This window comes from Ctenopharyngodon idella, chromosome 3, assembly GCF_019924925.1.
Source record: "Ctenopharyngodon idella isolate HZGC_01 chromosome 3, HZGC01, whole genome shotgun sequence".
NCBI classification, from domain to species: Eukaryota; Metazoa; Chordata; class Actinopteri; order Cypriniformes; family Xenocyprididae; genus Ctenopharyngodon; species Ctenopharyngodon idella.
In genome coordinates this window covers 50,386,156-50,396,148 of record NC_067222.1, presented here as the reverse complement: position 1 = coordinate 50,396,148, position 9,993 = coordinate 50,386,156, and the positions used below count along the sequence as shown (strand labels likewise).

The following is a 9,993-nucleotide window of genomic DNA, read 5'->3' as shown; positions in this document are numbered from 1 at the left end:
CTCACTCACTCAGTCGCACACTCGCTCGCACTCACTCAATCGCACTCACTTATACACTCACTCACTCGCACTCACTCACACACTCGCTCGCACACACTCACTCGCATTCACTCACACACTCACTCGCACTCATTCACTCACTCGCACTCACTCACTCGCGCGCACTCACTCACTTGCACTCACTCACACACTCACTCGCACTCACTCACACACTCGCTCGCACTCACTCACTCGCTCGCACTCACTCACACACTCACTCACTCATTCACTCGCACTCACTCAGTCGCACACTCGCTCGCACTCGCTCAATCGCACACACTCACTCGCACTCACTTATACACTCACTCACTCGCACTCACTCACACACTCGCTCGCACACACTCACTCACTTGCATTCACTCACACACTCACTCGCACTCATTCACTCACTCGCACTCACTCACTCACTCAGTCGCACACTCGCTCGCACTCACTCAATCGCACACACTCACTCGCACTCACTTATACACTCACTCACTCGCACTCACTCACACACTCGCTCGCACACACTCACTCGCATTCACTCACACACTCACTCGCACTCATTCACTCACTCGCACTCACTCACTCGCGCGCACTCACTCACTTGCACTCACTCACACACTCACTCGCACTCACTCACACTCGCTCGCACTCACTCACTCGCTCGCACTCACTCACACACTCACTCACTCATTCACTCGCACTCACTCACTCACTCAGTCGCACACTCGCTCGCACTCGCTCAATCGCACACACTCACTCGCACTCACTTATACACTCACTCACTCGCACTCACTCACACACTCGCTCGCACACACTCACTCACTTTCATTCACTCACACACTCACTCGCACTCATTCACTCACTCGCACTCACTCACTCACTCAGTCGCACACTCGCTCGCACTCACTCAATCGCACACACTCACTCGCACTCACTTATACACTCACTCACTCGCACTCACTCACACACTCGCTCGCACACACTCACTCACTCGCATTCACTCACACACTCACTCGCACTCATTCACTCACTCGCACTCACTCACTCGCGCGCACTCACACACTCGCTCGCACTCACTCACTCACTCGCTCGCACTCACTCAATCGCACACACTCACTCGCACTCACTTATACACTCACTCACTCGCACTCACTCACACACTCGCTCGCACACACTCACTCACTCGCATTCACTCACACACTCACTCGCACTCATTCACTCACTCGCACTCACTCACTCGCGCGCACTCACACACTCGCTCGCACTCACTCACTCACTCACTCGCTCGCACTCACTCACACACTCACTCACTCATTCACTCGCACTCACTCACTCACTCAGTCGCACACTCGCTCGCACTCAATCGCACACACTCACTCGCACTCACTTATACACTCACTCGCTCGCACACACTCACTCACTCGCATTCACTCACACACTTACTCGCACTCACTCACTCGCATTCACTCACACACTCACTCGCATTCATTCACACACTCACTCGCACTCATTCACTCACTCGCGCGCACTCACTCACTCGCACTCACTCACACTCACTCACTCACTCACTCACTCGCACTCACACACTCACTCGCATTCACTCACACACTCACTCGCACTCATTCACTCACTCGCACTCACTCACTCGCGCACACTCACTCACTTGCACTCACTCACTCACACACTCGCTCGCACTCACTCACTCACACTCACTCACTTGCACTCACTCACTCACTCGCATTCACTCACACACTCACTCGCACTCACTCACTCACTCGCATTCACTCACACACTCACTCGCACTCACTCACTTACTCACTCACTCACACACTCACTCGCACACACACACTCACACGCACACACTCACATGCACACACACTCACTCGCTCACACACACTCACTCGCTCGCACACACACACACTCACATGCACACACACTCGCTCACGCACACACACCGCACACACACACTCACTCGCACACACACATGCACACACTCACTCGCACGCACACACACTCACTCGCGCACACACACTCACATGCGCACACACACTCACATGCACACACACGCTCACTCGCACACACTCGCTCACACACACACTCACTCACTCACACACACACACAGACTCACACTCACACATTCACTCGCACACACACACACACACACACACACACTCACACACTAGCTAGCTTTTAAACTACTAAACTAAAACTTAAACTATTTCAAACTGAAAAGCTTCAAACTTCAAGCTTTTAAAATTACTCCAAACTTTCTGGATTTTTCTAGCCAACTTAAAGTTTGTCTACGAAATTTACTCATCTAGTTTATTCTGTTATTTTATTGTCTACTTTCAAAGCTGCTGTTTTTTTCCTCATAGGGCAAAGACATTTATATAGAGGACATGTTCGTTGTTCACAAAGCATACATCACTGCCAACTTCCCAGTGAGTGAATATAAAATATGTATGGTGTCACAAAAATGTAGATCTGCATAATGACAACATTTTTCATTAATGTTAGGAGGATGTCGACATGAAAGACTTATTAGTCTTTCCAGGTTGGACCAAAGCAAACGGGCCAGAACACTCTGTTCTCTGTGTAAGGGAATGTTACTGTTACTAAATACTACATAGTACATGTATTGGTAATTAAGTTGGTTAGTTCATGTGTATTTCAACAAAGTGAACTGCAGCTCTACTCTTTGTCCTAATGATTTTTAAACTTATGTGAATGTCTTTAACCATTATCACATTATAGATCATGAAGCCACTCCTGAGAGAGATCCTCTTTTTAGACTCGCAGTACACATTGCATGAGTCTGGGTTTGGTGATGCTGAGTACAGAGCCATATTTAAGTCCACATTTGAGGCTTACTGTTTGCTATGTTCATATAGCAATTTATATTTTGGCTACGTTCCTTTTTATTTCTTCCTTTTATTTCTTTATTTCTTATTTCTTTTATTTCTTCTACTTCCTATTTATATTTTTTCTTCAGATCTTGCTCAGAAAATTGATCCTGGGAGTTGGACTGAGAAGACTGGGTATGATATTGTGGTGAATAATATATTGCATAATTTGATATTCCAATGAAATATGATTGCCTGTAATCTGCATTTCATATACAAGACATGTGACAGAGAAGACAGTAGCTTTGATCTACCAGTCATGTTTAATGTATCACTAATCTTACCTTATTTTTTGTTGATTATAGGGCTTGCCACGCCAGATCTGTGGAAATGACCGTGGGATTTTTATGCTTATGCTAAGTGTCCTTTGTGTGTGTGTGTGTGTGTGTGTGTGTGTATGTGTGTGTGTGTGTGTGCGCGGTAAGCATATGCATGTTTCTGTCAACATAGTAAATAAGATGTTTTCCTTCTTCTCTCTTTCAGTATACACTCTCCATTGTGACAGGCACAGGGTTTCAGTTCCAGGAGGTGAGTTGATTCAAAAATGTATATAAAGATAAAATTGATACTTTAAATGTTTCTTATATACATACTTGTTTATCTTAAAGGAAAGGGACACATTAAAAACTAAAGACTCTCCTTATCATTGTCACATTTCTTTCAGATGGACATGCCTTTGATTCGGAAGTGGTGGTGTCTTCTTCTTATGGAGCATTTTAAAATTGATGGGTATGACAGCCCTAAATAATAAACAATATGTGTATATTCACCTGATGACTACATTAAGTTAATGTTATAAGTAGAAACCAAAAAATTTTTATGCAATATTCTAGATTAATCTTGTTAATGTTTGAAAGGTATGGCCAGAGGTTTGCCTTCTGGACTGATGAGGCCAGAAGCTTGTTACAGGGAACCTTTCAGCCAATATTCAGAGTGCCAAGAAAGCGTGCCATCACTGAGGAAATTCCAGCCCACATGCAGGCTGTCTTTGACCGCACTGCAGAGGAAAAGAGACTGGTGGACTTCATTGTACAGTCACCGGGAGCTGAACAGCATTTGGTGGTACTTAGACATATTCATCATTACAGACTCGCAGTAAATAAATCAACCAAGGCTTTTGTTAAAAATATAGTCAACTATGCGCCCCATTTATTGGCAGTCACAGGCCAATAAAAATCCTGTCTGTGATTGGTTGCCTACCTGCCTCTAAATACATACCTGCCTACCTGCCCACACTCTGCCCATGCACTCATTGATCTTCAGCAGACAACCTTTTTGCTTTTCTGAAGTCAGTACTACATAAAACACCTATGAAACTGAGCTTCACAGATGAAGTGCAGTTAATCTGTGTTCTATTTTTCTAGAGGTATGCATAACAATATAATGTATTGTGCATGTTTCTGCCCTTTCAAACTCTACTGTATATTATACTGTATGCTGCTTATCTACAGACCATATTTCAATTAACAATTTTCTTTTGATAGGCCATCATATATGGCCTGGCTGGGCTTCAGAATTTGTCTGTGCAGGATGCTGAGCAGGCCTTCCTCTCTGGTCCACATTATCATCACAGGTAAGAGTAGAAAATTGAATTGTTTTTACACAATGTCCAATGTATCCTTTTTTTAACAGCATTTCTGTTAACCCAGCAGTGATTATGTTCTTTATTTACTATTTCAGTGAAGTGGAGGAATTTAATAGAATGATAGAGAAACAATTGAGAAAAGAGGGGAGAGCATCCAGTTGGTAGGTAGTGCTGCTGCATACATCAAAATGTGTGCTTTAAATATTTAAAGGACAGGAAAAGTCATGTCAATAACATGTTATTTCTATTCAGATTTCTTGCATCTCTCTCTATTATTATTATTATTATTATTATTTTTGTTTTTTTTATAGTTTCAGATGGGCTTTATTGACTTGAATGTTTCAAGAACCTTTGTTCCTACATCAAAATTATTTTTTCCCCCAAATCTTTGAACAGTATGCAATAACAGTAATATGAACATTATTTGGTATGAAGATTGATATAATTTTGTATCGTAGCTATGTAATGTGTGTGCTCTGTGGTGACTAAGATAATTAAAAATTAGAGAGTTAAACATGTTCAACTAAATCTTCCTTATTTCATTCACTTCTCTATCTCTCTCTCTCTTAGGAGTCAGTGAAGACGTTGTCCATGAAGTTCTTCCTATGTGGTTCACGTCATGAACAAATTTGTTTTTGTGTGTGTTCAAATTTAACTGTTGCAATATATTATTTTATAAAATATACACAATCTTAAATCTACCCCCAGAGTCATTGTGCATTCCCTCTGTACTTGAAAATGTGATTGACTGAAAAGGCTATACCATGATTCCTTGTTTATTTTACTTGATGAGTTATTAAATTATGCAACTTAGACCCAATAATTACTCAACATTCCTAGAAACCAGATTTAATTGCAATAAAGAAAGCAGTATTTGGGTGTAATAAACCTTTAAAAAACTCTAAAACTCTAAATGTAGTTAAAATTGGGTGAAAATACTGCCTTGGTGGCAGTTTTTTCGGTCCTCCAAAACTAGGGTCCTAGAACTGCGGTCCTGAAAGTGCAGCCTCCGGTATTGCAGACGGATAATGTTGCTTCTGTTAGATTCTGGCAGTGATGTACTCATGTGATCACTAAACAATATAAATGTTTGTTTTTGTCAAATTCTCAGTTTTCAGGAAGTGTCAGTGACACAGACTACAGTGATGTCGACTACATACCAAAAATCAGCTCAGATGAATCAGATGGTAGTTCTTCTGGACATGACATGGTTAAACGTGCTTTGATGCATCCAAAATCGCTCAAAGAGGCAGGCAGTTCATCTGATCAATTTATGACAGCACCATCACCAAAAAAGATGAAATGCCAAACTAAAGAGACAAACACCTTGCCTGGTGACAAAACTTTTATTCAGTCCATGCCATCACCAAAGCAGGAGCGCAACACATACAACAAGAAGCAGTATTGCCTTTATCGCCCTAAGCCGTATTCAAAAATGGCAAGACACCTTAAATTTGTGCATCGTAATGAAGTGTAAAGGAAGTACGCAAGCAGCTGCATTTCAGCAATTATATCTGGCCATATCCTCCTGGGACCCGGGAATAGACTTCTGTCCTCTGTAGTGGACATTATATTTTAGTGATTTTTTCTGACAACATAACATGTCACACATGTTTTAAGTCTGGATTTCCTGTAAAGAGCACATTCAGGGCTTTGCAGAGATACCAAATTTTTATTGGTTTCGCCATGACAACAACAACTTATTGGTCTTTACATATGACTGAAAATGAAAATGAGCACTTTTATGGAATATGATAATATTTTGTAATTATATTTTAAATCGGATTAATTTTCAAATTGTTTGTTATAAATCAACATCTCAGGAAAAATCAAAATATGACTTTCTGTTACAAAACAGGGCATTGATTTCATACCTGACCTCTGTAGAGGACACCAGTACTTAAATCATGTTTATCAGGCATTTTAGGAGACACAACAAGTGAATAGGGAAAGAAATTATATATCAATATTCATAATAATTATTAGATATTATTATGAAAATGTTGCCAGTTATTACTCCATTACACTTCTTTTTTCATTGCATGTTGCTCCAAGAACACATTAATATGCAAATTAGATAGTGTATAGATACATTGTATTGAATGGGAAAACCCATGTATGACTATTTTACCCACATATTGCATAAAATAAAATGGTATATCAATTAATTCCATTATCTTTTATAACATAGTTGAGAATCATCTTTATACAAAGTTTGGTTAAAAACAATCCTGAAGCCTAAAAATTAATTGGTGATTTAAAAAAAGAATCCCATTGTTTTTGCCTATACATGTCATTTCAACTTAGTCCTAGTGTCCACTACAGAGCACATAGCATATGAATAAAATATTTTTCAAAATTTTATTTTTTAATTTGTTACTTATGCTCTAAACAATATAATGACATGAAATTTTTTTTAAAATTTTTTCTGGGTCTCAGGAGGATATACTATTTCATAACTATGGGATAAACAGTGATTTATGATAATGTCAGATTCGTCAGCATATTGGTAGACTTCACTGCTGTCAAATAAGAATGATAATTATTTCAACTTACCGAGGGTGCTGAGGCTAATAACATTTATTAATTCGCTTTTAAAGCCCACATTTAACGTTACCGAAAAACTCAGTGATCCATCAGATCCTGTCGGTCGGTTCGTACAGTTTACTGCTGAACAACTCCTTTTGTCAGAGTGAAATAACACAGAAATCGAAAATTAATAGTTAGAATATATCTTCAATCTCCCCTTGAAGCTCAGACAGTCAATCACAACTGTCAATCATAACGACACGCCCCATTTCTATAGCATCAATTTGCTAGCTAAAATCAAGAGCCCACAGCTTCACTTTTCAGGACATATGAGGCACACCTGGTGGAAACATACAGATTAAGGGGCGGTAATATTATAATAAGATCCCCTTCCTACATCACAAGTGGAGCGAATCAGAATGGCTCGATTTGTCACATGCTTGCAGAGAAAGGCTTACCAAAACAAAGTTACTGAATGTCATTAAATATGAAGTGTCTGTATAATATTTGTTCATTATTCATTTCTAGGGCTTGTTTTGTTTGTTTTATGGAGAGCTTGGTTAATCATCAGGACAAGAAGAGACTACAGCTCTTCAATTTTATTATACAAATGTCATTAAAATGTCTACAAGTTAATAAAACTGGTCTGAGATCAGGTAAAAAAACCATATCATTGGATGATGGTTCAGAGATATTTCCATTTTGGATGCTAATTGTCGTAAAACACCAAAGAAGAAAAAAACAACTTAAATATTGTGACATTTTTATGAGTGAAGCAGAAAACTGAATGAGGAATGAGCGAAGTTTCAATAGTACTTGCGTTAGGTGAAATCTTTCTGACTTCTGCATCAGCCGGTTCAATGCGGAGGACTTTAGTCCAGAAGCCTCAGCGCTCTTCAGTACATTTGTGATGGAAAAGCTTCACTCTCAACTTTATTCAGCAAACAAACACCTTCTGTCTTACAGACTGACGAGAGCCCAGTTTAGATGGGAAGATAACACTAGGAGAATCACCCCAGAGATGAGAATCAAGAACCAGTCCAATATGAGCTTCATTTACAAGCAGCTGCAAATACATACTGTATAAGAGCAGAAATAAAACAGATTATTATTAAAAACAGTCTAAAACTAACTGGAACATGCCATCATACATCAATGAAATGATGATTAATAACAAATCAATAAATAGGATGATAAAACCAAAACATATATTTGCAAAGTCATTTTCATAAGTAGCTAAAATGAGGTTTCTTTCCAGGTTCACACATCTAAAATGAGAAATTAAACAGCAAATCCTCCCCTGTGGCAATATCCCAGTGGTTCCCAGTCTTCTGGATTTGAATTAGTTTAATGCTCATGTGCTGATAATGACCCACAATAACAGTAAAATAATAGTCTCGCCTGTATAAATATTAAACTACAATGGGGAGAAAATTTGCAGGTGAAGGGCACGGCCATGGGAAAAAGGTTCTCCTCCGCGTATGCCAACATCTACATGGCAGACTGGGAGGAGTCGTGTTCCTCAAACGCAGGAGCAGGCCCAGTCATTATTGGAGATATCTGGACGATATATGGGGGGTCTGGGAGGGCACTGAGGAGGGCTTTAAGGACTTTGTGGGGACCCTTAACCAACACCACCCATCCATTCGGGTGAAGGTGGAGAAGAACGAGGATGAGATCAACTTTTTGGACACGACCATTTTTAAGGGGCCTGGGTTTCAGGATTCTGGGAGGCTGGACACAAGGGTGTATTTTAAGAGCACGGATACGCACGCCCTGCTGCACCGGGACAGTCATCATCACGCGCACGTTTTTAGGGGGATAGTGAAGGCCCAGTTGCTGAGGTTCAGGAGAATCTGCACCAAGGAAGGAGACAGGGTTGAGGCCATTAGGACATTGTTTGGGGCGCTGAAGAGGAGGGGTTACTCCAGAGGATTTCTGAGGGCCGTGGCGAAGGAGGAGGCAGGGGTAGGGGGTGGGGGCCGCACCTTGCAGCAAGCAAGAAAAAGAATCCTTACGCTGGTCGTTCAGTTCTCTGGGACTGCCAGAGGCCTGGCCTGGGCCATCTGGAAAAATTTTAATAGGCTGGCACAGGATGAGGCGCTGGGGGCGCAATACAGGATGATGGTGGCATATAGGAGGGGTAAGAATCTGGGCAACATGCTGGTGCACAGTAAACTGGGCCCAGCCAGCAGGGGGTGCAAGGGGAGGGTGCGGGTCACCTTGGTGAGAGAGGGGCGATCAGGAGTATACAAAGTGAAACAGGACATCCCCCTGAATCGTAAAAACTGTGTGTACCTCATCAGGTGCTCCCTGTGTGGCAAGAGATACGTAGGAGAGACCAAAAACACAATCCTCACAAGGATGTGGGGGCACCGGCATGCAGTGAGGAGGGGGACAGCCCACATAGTGCCTCATTTCAGAAGGCATAGCATACAAAGCTTGAAGATCTGTGGACTGGAGCACAACCCAGAGTGGAGCAAGAGGGATAGGTTGAGGAGGGAAAGGCATTGGATTGAGAGGCTGGGCACCTGGTTCCCGAAGGGACTGAATGTAAGGATGGGCTGAAAAAGAGTAATATTATGATTGTTAAATAAATGGGTAAAGATATTGGAGTTTCTGTGTCTTTTTGTTCTCTCTATCTTAAGGATATCGGACTTTCTGAATTTTCTGAATCTATAGAGGTTATGGAATCTATGGAATCCTTAGTCCTCGGGAGTAGGAGTGCGGTGGGATAGGGGTTAAGGTAGGTAGGTGGGTAGGTAGGTGGGTAGGTAGGTGGGTGGGTGGGTGGGTAGGTGGGTAGGTAGGTGGGTGGGTAGGTAGGTGGGTAGGTAGGTGGGTAGGTAGGTAGGTAGGTAGGTGGGTAGGTAGGTGGGTAGGTGGGTAGGTAGGTGGGTAGGTAGGTGGGTGGGTAGGTGGGTGGGTAGGTGGGTGGGTGGGTGGGTGGCA

The 9,993-nt window shown here is 41.9% G+C and overlaps 1 long non-coding RNA gene across 1 annotated transcript; it reads left to right on the top strand.

The window, feature by feature from the left end:
• Positions 1-3,648: 3,648 nt before the first annotated feature.
• Positions 3,649-4,654, top strand: LOC127509018 (uncharacterized). Its single transcript, XR_007929101.1, has 3 exons — positions 3,649-3,989; positions 4,412-4,500; positions 4,608-4,654. It is a non-coding gene; the product is annotated as an uncharacterized LOC127509018 (long non-coding RNA).
• Positions 4,655-9,993: the final 5,339 nt, after the last annotated feature.